This window comes from Pelmatolapia mariae, linkage group LG3_W (genome assembly GCF_036321145.2).
Source record: "Pelmatolapia mariae isolate MD_Pm_ZW linkage group LG3_W, Pm_UMD_F_2, whole genome shotgun sequence".
Taxonomy (NCBI): domain Eukaryota; kingdom Metazoa; phylum Chordata; class Actinopteri; order Cichliformes; family Cichlidae; genus Pelmatolapia; species Pelmatolapia mariae.
The window spans coordinates 55,687,339-55,703,212 of NC_086229.1; the positions used below are offsets into that span (position 1 = coordinate 55,687,339).

General features: G+C 37.9%; 1 long non-coding RNA gene across 1 annotated transcript; it reads left to right on the forward strand.

Annotated features, from left to right (window-relative positions):
- The first annotated feature begins 2,053 nt into the window (after nt 1–2,053).
- LOC134624679 (uncharacterized) lies at nt 2,054–4,359 on the forward strand. The gene is made up of 4 exons (XR_010093604.1): nt 2,054–2,295; nt 3,130–3,178; nt 3,347–3,409; nt 3,810–4,359. It is a non-coding gene; the product is annotated as an uncharacterized LOC134624679 (long non-coding RNA).
- The last annotated feature ends 11,515 nt before the right edge of the window (nt 4,360–15,874 follow it).

The window sequence follows — 15,874 nt, forward strand, 5'->3', positions numbered from 1 at the left end:
TAAGTTACAAATTCATTTTTCAGTCTAGTTTAATGATCTATATGAATAACTTGTTTCATTTTAATTGTATTTTAACAGATAAAGCGCAAGATCACCCAGATTAATTAAGACTGTATAAGAATCAAACTGAACACTAATCTACAACTTAGGTATTGTGTTTCTGACAGGAGGGAGCAAAAATGAAAATAAGACAACTGAGAGGAATTCAACTGAAGCTTTGAGCTCAGGAGAAACAGAAAATGACAACAAGCATGTAAGTAAACAATGGACATAACTTTTATCTACTTCAGATGAAGAAAGAAACAAAGAGAATTTTGTGTCAGAGGGGAGTCTAACCTGAACAACAAGGTTCAGTCAGAGCTGAATCAGAAGCACAAAGACAAGAAAGCAACTCAGGTAAAAGGGGAGATGAAAGAAATAAGCTGGCTACACTAAAAACAAATCGCAGAAGATGTAAAAATGAATGACTGCTATGGCTGTGAATAAAGGCATGATAGTAGGACAAACTTAGAGAAATGCAGAAATAGATACCACAACAAAATTACCAACCATCACACTGAGACTCCATTGTAAAGCAAGATGAGTTTTTAGAGGTGTTGATTTGTTGACTTTTGACAGCTTGTTTCAGTCTTTATAGTTAGTGAAATTATGCACCTGTGCATTTGTTACCTACAACTACAACTCTCAATTTCATTTGTCTTCACCTATGATGCAGAAAAGATTTGCTGAGCCAAACTGCCCACAGACCTGTTAAATGGTGTGCTTCACCACTTTAACTTGTTTTATTTCTCATTTCTCTCCCAGTCCAAAGTCAGAAAAGCTCAGAGTCAGAAGGATGAAGGGCACGAGAAGCAGGAAGTTGAGAAGAAGATGAAGGCAGAGACTCTGAAGGCAAATGAGATCGAGGGGAATGAGGTACATTGAGTTTCTAATTATTTATCCTCTTCACAAGGCATTGTTTTTTATTCCAGTAATGTTCATATTTGGTGTCAGTTTACAGTAACTCCCAGTAAAACCTTAAATATGATTTACACCAACAGAAGTGGAAGAGAAATTAAAACCTCTAAAATTCAGATTTTTTTGTTGAATTTTTACTTTTAAAAAAGTCTGAGACTCCGAGTCAAGATGTAAAAGCTGAAGTCCGGATGGTCGAGGATCAGAATGAAGGGAATGAAAACCTGCAGACACCAAACAAAGATCTGAAGACCGACAACGCTGAGGTTAAACTCTTTGCTTACTTTACTTTACTTTAGTCTTTAATTCTTAAATGTTATCATAAAATTTTAAATTCTTTTTTTCTTTTTAATTTAAAAACCTAACGGTAACACTGCTAAATTATGGAACAGAATAACAAACGATAAAGCAACTTTATATTGCTCATATCACCAAACAATCATACAGCTGGCTGACTTACACTGACACTGCCTTTCAGCTGCAGCTCTCAAAGTCAGATGAGGTTTTAAAGAAGACCAAACCTGAACCAGAGAAGCAGAGTGTGGAGATCAGTACACCAAAGGAGGAGGTGTGTTTGCCCTCGGACAGCTTTGCACGCACAAAACCAGCTCAGATGTTTCCCCAGTTATTATTTAGTCCATGCTCAGGTCTTAGCTAACCCAAATGAGTGGAGTATTTGTATTCTCAGCTGTGCTTTTGTTTGTTAGTTGGAGAAAAATGAAGTAATGCCACCTGACATGCTTAAGAAAAAGCAAAAGACTTCTTCACTGAAGCTCGACCTTGCTGTCACCAGGATAAATAAAGTACGCAACATCCCCTCCTACAGCACACATGAACACAATTAATTTTATAATTTTATAATTTTATTTATATTACACCAAATCATGACATCTGCCACCTTATGGTGGTTTTTAAGTAACCACATTTGAATGTCATTAGATAAATTAAACAGTTACCCCTTCAGTGAGCACTCGGTGATGTTTAGAAGTACACTGTAAAATGTAATATTGTGTTTAATTAAAAATATTAAATAGGCTGAACTCAATTTTTATCAATTTGTTATTAGAACTCAATTTAAATAACTTACCAGTACTTTTTATGCAAAAATGCTGATAAACTCGATTAATTTGAGCTGTCCTAACTTAGAAAAACTAAGTAAGCTGGAAGTTTTGCTTCTCAGGGCGGAAGGATGAAAGATGTGTTTTGAAAATGCCACGTGACTACCGTCCTCCTCCCTCCCGGATCAGTCCGCATGTTCATGGCGCCAGCATTTGTTATGGAATATATTGGGCAAACCTGGAGATATTATTGTTGTCATTGCTGTGGATCTTTACTGACTTGGTGAGTAAATGTTTACTCTTATTCAAACTGATTTTGTGGCTTCTCTTAGTTTAGCACCAGGTTTATAATCTTGCTAGCTAGTTAGTGTTAGCCTAGCGTTGCTGCTGCTGCTGGGCTCATGTTACTTAAAAATTAACACCACAGCCTTAAAAGCCTTACATAAAACTATGTCGGTGAATTTTTTTGTTGATTGTTTGAAATAAATAAGTGAGATAAGAGCCCAGACAAAATTCTTTGGGAGGTGCAGCCGTTAGGGGTGGGTGTGGGGGGTGGATAACGGAGCTCTCCGAAAACGTGGAAGCACTTTTGCAAATATGTGATATTTTGATAAATTGAGTAGATATTTGAGCATTACTCAGCTACATTCTCGCCTGAAAATATCTTAAAAGGTTATTTTGTGACCCAGAAAGGATAGTCTGGTGAAAAGGAGGATGGCATTTGTCGGCCATGGTTGTCGGAGCCTGTGCGCACTTGTAAGCGCGGCAATGACGGAGGAGCGCGGCTAAAAAACTTACTACTTTTTCTGGGTCACAAAATAAACTTTTAAGATATTTTCAGGCGAGAATGTAGCTGTGTAAAGTTCAAATATCTGCTCGATTTATCAAGACATCACATATTTGCAAAAATGCTCCGACGTTTTCGGAGACGTCTATTTTTTCATGCTTTGTGGCAGCTTTAGAACATCTGTGGCATCTATTAATGTCAAATCTAGCCTTTATTTAACAACATAAGCAAACTCTATGTTACAATGATTGCACAGCCATTAAGGATCAAATCAGTTTCTGAAAAATGTTCTGTTTTTTCTCCCTCTGCTTGCTTCTTACTGTCTTTGAGGCTCGGGACCAGCACTCCTGTTGTTGGACAGGAAGACATCAACTCAGTGGTAAGTATTTTGGTTTTCCAATATATTAGCAACTGTCAGTGACATTTATATTAATCAGGCTGAACTTTAATCATACTTTAGATCAGCCTGTTTTACTTATTGTTTTGTTTGTGCTTTGGTTTGGGGAAGTTGTTTCTTTACTGATCTTTTCCTGTCTTCTGTTATTAGACTTGAGATATGACTGCACTGTGCTGTTGCTGTGACTCCAGTTAATTCTACAAGACATGCTGTGTAAGTAAACAAACAACAACAGTTTGGTCTGCATTTCTTGAAAGTTCACATCCCCCAAACTTAGTTTAGAGGGTCTACACTGTATATAGTGAAGTCTGCAAGTTTTCTAACAGCAAAATTTGTTTTGTGCCCAAATCATTTTTGCACATCATTAGAATGAAAGTTATTGCCCATGTTTGCATAGCCCTTTTTAAAATGATGCTTTCATGACAATATTGTGTGTTGCGTGGTGGTCACGGCTATCTAGACTGAGAATTTGGGACATTGAATGTCACCTCTCCGGCGGGGAGGGAGCCTGAGATTGTCTAAATTGGAGTCTGTTTTATACCAAATGCAGAAAAAAATGTTTTAAGAAAGCAATTAAGTTCATGTTCCAAAAAATATGATTGTTTGCTTGCAGGACACCAGGAGAGATGAGTCCTCCATCACAGATGGTGTGGTCAGTGAAGGTGGTCACCTGCAGGTTCAAGCTCATTGCATCTCCAACCCACATCCACTGCCACTGTACTTAAGGGAAGTTAAAGACTTTCTTCTGCACCTACATTTGGATCACCTCGATCCATGACAGTCATTCAGGCAGTAATGCCTGGACTGGAAACAAGCCATCCTTAAAATATTACAACATTCCAGCTCCTGTGTTGGAATGAAAAACGAATGTGTTGTTTAAATTAGAGACTGCACTTGTGACAGAACAATAAATATTTTATTTTGATTATATAAATAATGTAAGTACAAAACAAACTTGTGGTAGACCTAAACTTATTTTCAGAATAATTACATCTGAGACTTTGTTTCATTGTAAGATTATAACAGTGATGGCAATATAATTTTTATTCAGCAGAACAGTGTCCAGTATGTTGGCTGTTGTACTTTGTTGTGTTTGAAAATAAAAGTTGTGCTCATTTTAACATCATTACAAAAAGTGTTGTTAATTATTTTTAGTCATAATCAGGTTACCACAAATTGTTTTTTCATTTAGTTGAACTTGAAATGTTTGTCAGTAGGTTAACAATTAGTATTGTACAGTCAGAAATATCAAGTTATTCTTAATACTGCAGACTTGCAATGTATAAGTTGTCCTAACAGTCATCCTAAGTAAGCTTTACTTAGTTTTTTTGAGGCAACGAGTTTCCATAATTTTTTTGAGTTCTGGGAACTAACACGGCTGTGTACATTTTGAGTACAACTTACTCATTTTGAGTACAGTGTACTCAAAATGAGTAAGTTGCCCTAACTTGGTCATCTTACGTAAACTTGATCCAATTTTTTGAGTTCTGGGAACAAATGAGCTTGTACAGAGTACTCAAAATAAATACGTTGTCCTAACTTAGTCATTTTTAGCTAAGCTTTACTCAATTTTTTTGAGGCAACGAGTTTCCATAATTTTTTTGAGTTCTGGGAACTAATTAGATTTTACAGTGTAAAAGTTGTCTTTTAAAAATAAAACCTTCAACGGAGGCATGCTGAGGGTGCACAGCCTTACTTTATGTTTTAAAATCAAGGGAAAAAAACTGCTTCGTCACCCATTTCAAACACCTTTCTCTTTTCAGCTGGAAGACACAGTTGATCAGTTTTTCAGTGGTAAAAATCAGTCGATGGAAAACGAGCTGGATAACCTGAAGAGGATGCTGCAGGCCAAAGAAAAAGAGGTTGATTTCTTCACTTCACTTTTTATAAATTGGCATTTATCCTTTTATATTTAGTTTATATGAGGTTTATTTTCAGATAAATCAGATTTCAGATATCTATGTTTAACCTGATAGGAACTTCGAAAAATTTTCACAACTGAAGTTTGAGCTCGCCATCAGCAGGGTGCAGAAGGTAAACACACACAAACATACACTCTCCTATAACACATGCACACATAATGTCAGGGCTGTTTGATTCACCTGACTCTTATATAATGTACCAAATCATAACAGAGAAATGTCAAGACTTCTGACCTCAGTATTATATACTATAAAAAGAAAAATAGTCACAAATTTGTTTTCTTTTTGTATTAATCTCGCCTTTTAATGTCCTGCTTATTAACACAGTGTGTTTCTCAATTTATATTTCAGCTGGAGGACAAAGTAGAAGAACTACTTCATGGTAAAGATCAGTCAAATGAGAAAGACTTGCAGATCCTGAAGTGGAAGCTTGAGGCCAAAGAAAAAGAAGCTGCAGCCCTGAAGCTCAGTGATGAACAGCAGACTGAGGAAGGAGATGAGAAGAACGTGCAGACTCTGGAGAATAACTCACCAAACCATGTTGTGAGTAACATTGGCAAATTAGATCTTCCAAAATTTTCAAAGCTCTAAAATTTATTCTCTAATCTCAGGTGAATGAGGAAGTAGCTGTAGCACAGCAGCAGCTGCAGGGTGAGGAGCAGCGCAGGGGGAATGATGAGGTGAGGATGCAGACACTGAAGAGGAGGCTGGAGAGCATGAATGAAGTGTCTAAATGCATGAAACCAGCTCAGATGTTTCCCCAGTTATTATCTAGTCCATGCTCAGGTCTTGGCTAACCCAAATGAGTGGAATATTAATCCTCTCAGCCGTGCATTTGTCTGTTAGTTGGAGAAAAATGAGGAGATGACACCTGACATGCTTAAGAAAAAGCAGAAGACTTCTTCACTGAAGCTCGCCCTTGCTGTCACCAGGATAAATAAAGTACGTAACATCCCCTCTTACAGCACACATGAACACAATTCATTTTATTATTTTATTTATATTACACCAAATAATGACATCTGCCACCTGATGGTGGTTTTTTAAAGGAACCACATTTGAATGTCATTAGATAAATTAAACAGTTACCCCTTCAGTGAGCACTCGGTGATGTTTAGAAGTAAAAGTTGTGTTTTAAAACTGAGGCACACTGAGGAAGCACAGCCATATTTGATCAGTAGCTGATCTTTGTCTTACTTTATGTTTTAAAATCAAGAAAAAAAATTCCTGCTTCAAGTGTTTTTGTATGATCAGCACTCATTTCAAACACTTTTCTCTTTTCAGCTGGAAGACACAGTTGATCAGTTTTTCAGTGGTAAAAATCAGTCGATGGAAAACGAGCTGGATAACCTGAAGAGGATGCTGCAGGCCAAAGAAAAAGAGGTTGATTTCTTCACTTCACTTTTTATAAATTGGCATTTATCCTTTTATATTTAGTTTATATGAGGTTTATTTTCAGATAAATCAGATTTCAGATATCTATGTTTAACCTGATAGGAACTTCGAAAAATGTGTCCACTGCACAGACTTATGCTTCATTTGGCTATTCTAACTTTGTAAAGTTACAGTCATCATTGCTGATGACTACAAGCTTCAGGCCAAGTATAAGCTACAGTGCTAACTTAACTGTGTTTGTGTTTGTTAGCTGGAGACATTTAAATGGCTGAGAAATTACCTCATTAATGAAATCCCTGAGTCTTTTTCACAACTGAAGTTTGAGCTCGCCATCAGCAGGGTGCAGAAGGTAAACACACACAAACATACACTCTCCTATAACACATGCACACATAATGTCAGGGCTGTTTGATTCACCTGACTCTTATATAATGTACCAAATCATAACAGAGAAATGTCAAGACTTCTGACCTCAGTATTATATACTATAAAAAGAAAAATAGTCACAGATTTGTTTTCTTTTTGTATTAATCTCGCCTTTTAATGTCCTGCTTATTAACACAGTGTGTTTCTCAATTTATATTTCAGCTGGAGGACAAAGTAGAAGAACTACTTCATGGTAAAGATCAGTCAAATGAGAAAGACTTGCAGATCCTGAAGAGGAAGCTTGAGGCTAACTCACCAAACCATGTTGTGAGTAACATTGGCAAATTACATCTTCCAAAATTTTGAAACTTTATTTTCAAAGCTCTAACATTTATTCTCTAATCTCAGGTGAATGAGGAAGTAGCTGTAGCACAGCAGCAGCTGCAGTGTGAGGAGCAGCGCAGGGCGGATGATGAGGTGAGGATGCAGACACTGAAGAGGAGGCTGGAGAGCATGAATGAAGTGTCTAAATGCATGAAACCAGCTCAGATGTTTCCCCAGTTGTCATCTAGTCCATGCTTAGCTGTTTACTAACCTAAATGAATGAATAATTGATCCTCTCAGCTGTGCTTCTGTTTGTTAGTTGGATAAAACTGAGGCGATGGCACCTGACATGCTTAAAGAAAAGCAGGAGGCCTCTTCACAACTGAACCTCGGCCTTGCTGTCACCACGAGGAACAAAGTAAGCAACATCACCTCTTACAGCACACATGACCTTATATAACACTAACTCAGGACAACCATGTCATGGTACTTTTTTAAAGAACTAGATTTGAATGTCAGGAGAAAAGTAAACAGTTGGTGAGCACATGGTGATGGTTAGAAGGAAATGTCGTCTTTTAACAATAAAAAAAGCCTCTAACAAACTGAGGGTGAACAGCCATATTTGATCAGTAGCCGATCTGTTACGAAAAAAAAAAAAATCAGTCGATGGAAAAAGAGCTGGATAACCTGAAGACGACACTGCAGGCCAAAGAAAATGAGGAGGATGTCTTCACTCTACAGTTTATTAATTGGCACTTATCCTTTTATATTTAGTTTATATGAGGTTTATTTTCAGATATGTTTTACCTGATAGTTAATAAAGGTAGAGAAATGTTTCTCCTGCAAAGACTTGGCTATTGTAACTTTGTGAGGTGTAAGTCATCATTGCTGATGGACCATTCCACCAAACCTGCGTTTTGAAGAGAAGCAAAAAGTGATTTTAACATTAAAATGTTAACATGAGCTAAATCAGGAAGTAGCTACAGCACAGCAGCGGCTTCTGGGTGAGGAGCAGAGGAAGGTGGATGTTAAAGTGAGGACAAGGCTAGAGAGCAAGAATGAGGTGATAGATAGAGTGGGCAGGTTTGAGTGGAAGCTCCAGGGTGCACAGCAGCAGAGTAGGGAGGACGCTGAGGAGCATCTTCAGGACAGAAAAGTTATTACCTTCATTTTAAGTTTTTCTGTATCTATAGATAGTCCAACTAATTTCGGTTTGAAACTCATTGAATTCATTCATTATGTTTTGTTTTATTATTCTTTTTAACTAATAAGGAAGCCACATGACATATCACAGTGTGACACAGTCAGCAGTTATGGGCAAAATTCAAATGTTTTTAAACATTTTTAAGCCGTCCTACTTTTGTAACTGTAAATAATTATGAGTGATGCCCTGCTGGCTATTTTTCGATTACATATATTAAATATTTACATAACTGTGATTGTAAACCACTTACAGTGGAAAATGCTGCTTTGATAAGATTTATCTGAACACACGTTTTATCCTGATTTGTGTCTCTCGGTTTGTCTGTGGTAGTCTTCTCTCTCCTGTGACCCTGATGATTCACTGAAAGTCATTGAAAAGATGGATGCAAAGTTGAAAATGAAAGATAATGATGTGCAGACGCTGAAGAAAGAGCTGGAAACCAACGAAAAACAGTTTATTTCCTTTAGTTTAATTCCATGAGTTCATCTCATATTCGTCTCTTACATGTAGTTTGATATCATATCCAACACAAGAAAAATAATAAAAAGAAGTAACTCACACAGCCACAGCTTTACAATGACTAGTCGTTTTATTAACTTGACAGGTAGCGAGCATCAGGGTGGGCATGGCCAAAACAACAAACAAAACACACTGAAAATGAGTCAGAACTAACTTACCTATAGTGAGTCAACCCCAAAAGAAAATACAAACCTCTAACCTGTCTCCCTACCCGAAACAGGAGAAAAAGGTTGTAAAAGAAATGGCTTCCCACCCCTACAGCTACCATGTCCAGATATACGACTCTCTACACTGTTTTTACTGCAGCCTAGCTCTGTCACACGGCACGAAGGGCCCCGAACGCACAGCTCACTGGAAACAGGAAGTAGGAGGAGGGGCTGCCGGCCCAGTCAGGTCCCAATTTGTAGCTGGCCTCATTCCCTCTTCCACCAATGATCAGCCTCCACCTGGAAACTTACATAACACAGACATCACAGAGTACACACAATGCCCCCGCATGGTGTGGCGAGTAACAGCACCACACGGCAACAATGACCTGGGTCATAACAGTCTTAGTTTAAAAATCACATTTGTTTGTGTGATTTATAGATCCATCAGCCATCAGCTGATCACGAGGACACAAGTCATACTATCGATGAGCTGAAGAAAACCCAAAATCTGCTGGAGGAGAAGAATGCAGAGATCAGGACGATGTGGAAACAGGTATGTGGAAATCCCCCCTTTTTAGCCTAATGATACATACGTGACCAAAGGCTGGGGATAGCTGACCTGTTTGTTTCATTTTGATCATCCTTTCCTTCCAGTTTAAAAACACACTCAATGAAGAGAAGCAGAGAAATAAGGAAGACCTGAATTCCCTGAAGAAGGAGCTTGATGCCCAAAACAAGAAGGTTAATTCCTTGATTTTAATGTATTAATTTTTCATATGATATTAACTCAAACACAGTTATAGAAACTTATTTTATTCAGTTTTATTCAGACATTAGCTGTACTTTTGTACTTAAAAAGTAACATATACTACATTTGAACACGAGAATATTGAAGGTGCTGCTGTAGCAATAAAGTGTAGATACATTATTTGTCTGATGCAACATTGCATCAGGCAAATAATGTATTTTAGCAATAATGCTAAAATAATTTATTTTAGCATTATTGCTTTTTTCCAAATTGCAAATCCAAATTTTAACAAAGAAATCGATATAAATCTCCTTATTAAACCCACAAAAAGGACATGTCTCATCTTCTCTAATCATTTTCAAAGACTTACATTCTCCTGTCTTTCCTCCCAGCTTGAAGACAAGGTAAGTGAAGTCCAGCAGCAGCTGAAGGATGAACAGCAGAGCAGAGAGAAAGCTGAGAAAGATGTGCAGACTCTCAAGGATGAATTGGAGAATAAGAACAAAGATGTGCGTATTCAGTATATAAAGATCTACATATCCACCATAATCTTTCTGTGTTTTTCAAGGCTTTACAATTTGTTCAAAATCCTTCGTCATGTTTCTTTGTTTGTTAGCTACAAGAGTCCAAGTGTCAGTTTGAGTCTCTCACAGAGGTCAGCCAAAAGTCTGAGAGACAGCTGAGTGAACTAAAAGAAAGATACAAGGAGGAGGTCAGTGAGTTTATAATCTGCTCTTTGAAAAACACTCTCCACACGGAGGGAAGTGAAACAAACTCTCACCACAAATGTTCAACACAAGGTTAATAAAATGAATTTTTAAATTTACATTTATATGTATATAAATGTGTTTTCTTTCTTGCTTCTCTTGCAGTTCAAGAAGAAGATTCGGGGCGAACAGCAGAGGAGGAAGGAGGTTGAGGAAGATGTAAAGGCCCTGAAACAGGAGCTGGAAAACAAGATAAACAAGGTATGTGCCCATTTTTAAAGATCTTTTCTATTTTCCTATTTTTGTTATTATGAATCATTTCATGTATTAATGCTCCATGCTCATTTTAAGGATGGCCAATGTTTTAGATAACGAGGTTATTGCATGTACAAGTAATATGTGTGAGTCAAAAGCTTATGCTTGAGACAGTTTTAAACTGTTTTTTTTTTTTTTTAAATTCTGTATGATGTCACTGAGAGGTAATACACCTATCATGTTATCCCAGGTACAGAAGCCACACCTACTTCTGTTCAAATCAGGAAAAAGCTGCCATTAAAAGGATAAAGAAATAGTGGAAGCTGGGCTGTTTTAGCCAGCTGGGCTGGAATTATTACATTACATTATGCATTGTGGGCTATAATCACAAAGGTGTTTCCAATAATTACACTGCTGTGTCTTTGTGAACATCAAAGATAAGGTATTATTATTACAACTACAACAAAAAAGGATACAGTAATTGAAGTGGAATTCATGAGTAGAGAAAGCTTAGTCTAAGCTACGACTTTTCAGATTCATACCAAAAAATGAAACACCACACTGAACATTTCAGAGGGTTGCACTGCAAAGGCAAAAGTGTGTCACAAAACGGCCGGAGGCCGAGTACCAAAGATCAAACCCACGTGCAGAAAACCCAAAGCGGAGGCTGAGGAAAGGGTTTAACAAAAGGTTTATTAACTAGTACAAAAATGATGTTTACGATAGCACTTGACTTAAAGCTTGAAAGCAACGGCAGCTGGCTGGTGATTAGGTACGTACTGGAAGAGAGGAGAGCAGTGTTAGAGCGGTAGCCAATGAGGAGTTCTGGAGTGGGTGGAAGTTATGAAAATCTTCGTCTTACTGTGCAGGTGGGAGATGGAAGCGTTGAAGGAGAGGTGGTGCGGTCCAGGTGGGTTTGGTGGTGTGTGGCAGCTGTCCTGAGCGGTGAAGGTCCCGAGGTGGTGTAAGGGCAGGAGGGCAGGCAGGTGAGGCAAGGAGATGATTCTGAAAGCAGGCGGGTTAACCAGATATCCAAGATGAGTAGTTCAGTGTGATGGAATTTCCAGGAGTAACTAGAACACAAGATTGCAAAGTTAGTAGAGCACTTGAGAATCATAGACATGAAGTGTGAGGCCTAGTAACCAACATAGGGTAGTTGGCGAACTGGCGAGGAAGTAGTGTCAGCAAGCAGCTTAAATCTCCAACCTGATTGCCTCAATCAGCTTCAGGTGAGGGAGGCTGTAGGCCCTGTCCATGGGTGGATACCAGGGAGGTTCAGACCTTCAGCAGAATTTTACAGCCACACACCCAGACCATGACAAGGTGGTTCTTATTGTGTGCATTAATTCTTTGCTTTAGTTACAAAAAGCCAAAGAAGAACCTGAGGAGGATGTGAAAGAATGTGACATCTCTGGACATGAACATTTGGTGCCAACAGAACCAACCAAAGCTCCGGACAATTAATAAAGTACAGTTACAAATAATGATGTCACGGGCAAAAAAAAACGTCCCCTGAATTTTATTTAACTGATCTCTGTTTGAATGCCTTACACACACAGACAGTGAGCTTTATAAATATTTGATGTCAGTAATTCAATATTTCTTTTACATGATTGTTTATTGAATCAATTTCAGAATTGTTAAAGGCTACAGTTTTTTCTTACTGTGAATTCGTATTATTGGACAATCTATGCAGTAATGTAATGCTGTGACAGCAGGAGGATTTCAATGCAGATGTTTGTACTTTAATTTCTGATGTTTCATGTATACATTTACTTAAATGCCACTGGCCTTTATTATACTCACATTTAGTTTTGTGCTTCATTCACTAATTATTATATTAGTGTAACAGTCACATATGAAACCTTTCTGTTGCTATCCTGACTGTGTGACTCTGTATTATTATTAATATTATTATTATTGTTTTATAGCTGAAATATTGGATATGCATTTAATATTCTATGTTAAGATTATTTTCTGTTCAGTTTGGACTATTTACTTTTAATTTTATAGCTCTTGATAAGTAGGTCTCTTCTGTTGAAACTGTTAGAACAGAAATGTACCTTATCTTTGAAAGAGCATTTGCACATTGTTTGTCCTAAGACCTGATCCCTGTCTTTCATGCAACCTTGTTTCCCTGGAAAATTATTTCTTGAAAAAAGTGTGTTTCTTAGTAATAACCAGTTGATGGTACAGTGCACACATAGTGCAGCTGTTTGTCTGTTTACCACAAATCTGTCTGATTCTTTGCTCCCAAATACAACTTCAGTTACCAAATAAAACCATGTTCTCTTCTGGCCAAGGTCACTGGTACAGTTCAAGCAGTAGTGGATTTGATTGGCGTTCACTGTGGCACACTTGAGGCCTTACCTAGACCCAAGATTTTATCCTTATGTGACACAGTGGGCTGAAACACATCTGGCCTTTGACAGAAGAATATCCCTGTTTTCATGATCTGAAAAATGGAAACATTTCACTAAAAATCTTCAAAGTTAAATTGTCTGATGAGGGAACATACACAGCTGTGAAAATAAAGTTTTAACAGATCCCCATCCAGTCCTTTGAAAAGTACATCCTTGCTGTTTCCATAGGAAATTACGGAACCACTGTCATCCAGGTGCAGATGACTGATTATCAGAAAGTGTCACAACATTTATAAAAGTTGTTGTGTTGATCAATCTTTGGTCCAATGCAGTTATGGAGCTTTCAGGTATGTGTTAATAAAATGATACAATCGTCCCCCGAGGATATGCAAGCAAACTCACCTTTAGGTCAGATTGTGCAAAATGACATATATTACTAAATGAATAAGCAAGTATCACTTACTGTATTTGGAAGGGTTGAAAGAAGAAAGTATCTTCTCGCTAAAAAGAACAAGAGCACAAAATATCTCAAACAATGTCCTTTGGACAAACAAGACCAAAGTGAAGATGTTTAGACACAATGTACAACCGCACATTTGGATAATCATACTGCAAAAAGTTATCATAAACACATGACTGCATACTACCCAGAATCCCGTACAACTTCCTTATTCCTATGACTGAATGCATTGGTCCAGACAACATAAACACTACAATTCAGCTTTATGTTGAAGAGGAAGAATTTTATGCGTAAAGCTTTTTACGCATTTGCTTATCTTTTATGTGTAAAATAATTTCCCCTTCTCTAATTCTGAGTCATATATGGTCTAGTCACATTAGCAGTGCAGCCTTCTTCTTTTTTCCTTGTTTAGGGATTGGTAGTCAGTTACTGTATACATATTACAGTATACATTATACATAGTATAACGTCTAGGTCTTAACAGTAAGGCTAATGCAGAACTGCACTGAACCTGCATTGTTTCTAAAAGTCAGGAGGGAGCAATTAAGTTTAATTAATTTATGACCTTAGTAAACACTTTCTTAATAACTTTATGGTCACTATTTAATCTGTATTAAACACAGGGTTTTTTGTGTTTTGGAACTTAAAAGGCCGTGATAGAATATTTATAACTGATCATGTCCATGAACCATACTCTCACAAAGAAGAGAACATTGATCTTCAGTGGTGGTGAGACTAATGCCATGTGTGCCATGTCAGAGTGTATAGAACAATTACACATTTACAGTCAGATCATTTTGTTTGGGTTTTTAATCATCTGAGGGAATGTATCGATTTTTTGTTGCAGAGTTAAATAAATGCTCTACAGTTCAGCTTGTTGTTGTTAACTGAAAATATTATGAGTTCAAATGCGTTTTATTTTTAAAATAGTTGATCTTTCTCTTAAACGGGGATTCATAAATTGACTAAATTCAAATCCACTGAACCGCTACCTTGAGGTACCCCTGAGCAAGGTACCATCCCCACACACTGGTCCTCTGGCGCTGGATGGGTGGCTGCCCACTGCTTCACTGAGTGAATGGGTTAAATGCAGAGGAGTATTTGCCCTATGGGAATTAACAAAGCATATATTACATTATTACATTATACATTGCATTATTAAACACATGAGCTACATATCCAGAACAGATGGGCTTAGCTTCTGAGTTTAGAAATGTGATGTTAATTCAGAAATGCATTAAAAGTGCATTCTTCCTAACCACCAGCAGGGAGAGCAACACATGTGGTTGCAGTTGCAGAAGAGCTAAGATGAGATAAGATAAACCTTTATTAGTCCCACATGTGGGAAATTTGTTTAGTCACGACAGAAAGTGGACAGTACAAAGTAATGAGAAAAACAATAGAACAGAGTAAGATAAAATAGAATAACATACTATATAAAATGGAATGAAGTACTATATAAAATAAAAAATACTATGTTGCATCAGAAAAATTGCACTTGTAATATTGCACATAAGGGAGACTAAGCAAAGGCTATTATGGTGTATTGGATGTGTGTGTCTGTCTGCCACCATAGAAGGTCTTCAGTAGTTGTCCATTCACTCCAAGAGACTTGAGCCTCAACAGGAGGTACAGCCTGCTCTGCCCTTTCCTCCTTTCCTGTGGAGACCACATACTGTGGTCGGTCAGTGAGGTAGTCCAGTATCCATGTTGTGAGGTGATGGTCCTCTCCTGAGTTCTCCAGCTTGTCCAGTAGGACTGTGGGAAGAATGGTGTTGAAGCAGTGGAGAAATGGCCTCCAGCTGAGAGAGAGAAAAATGTAGGAGGTGAATGACAGCATCATCCACTCCAGTGCCAAGCTGGTAGGCAAACTGAAGTGGATCCATTGATGAGTTCACCAGGTGACGAAGCTGAGCCAGGACCAGTGCTGCATGAAATGAAGATGGTGGTTGTTTGGGTTAGTACGAACAGACTGCATCTGATTTTACAGTTTTTCTTAATGCCCATCACTGGTGACCAGGTCTATCAATTTCCCATTGAAAAGCCGTGAGGTACTCCAAGATATCTGTATTGTGTCCAATGAGCACAGTCTACAGAGTCTACAGAGTACAGAGTACTCACAGCCCTCCCCATCACTTCGATCATACCTGCTAACCGTGTGGGAATTTGAACAGCTGCAACTGTTTGTACAAAAAGCCACAGACAGGAAGAAGACAGAAGAAAAAAGGAGCATTGAAGAAAGGGAAGCAGAGAATATTCAAAATAG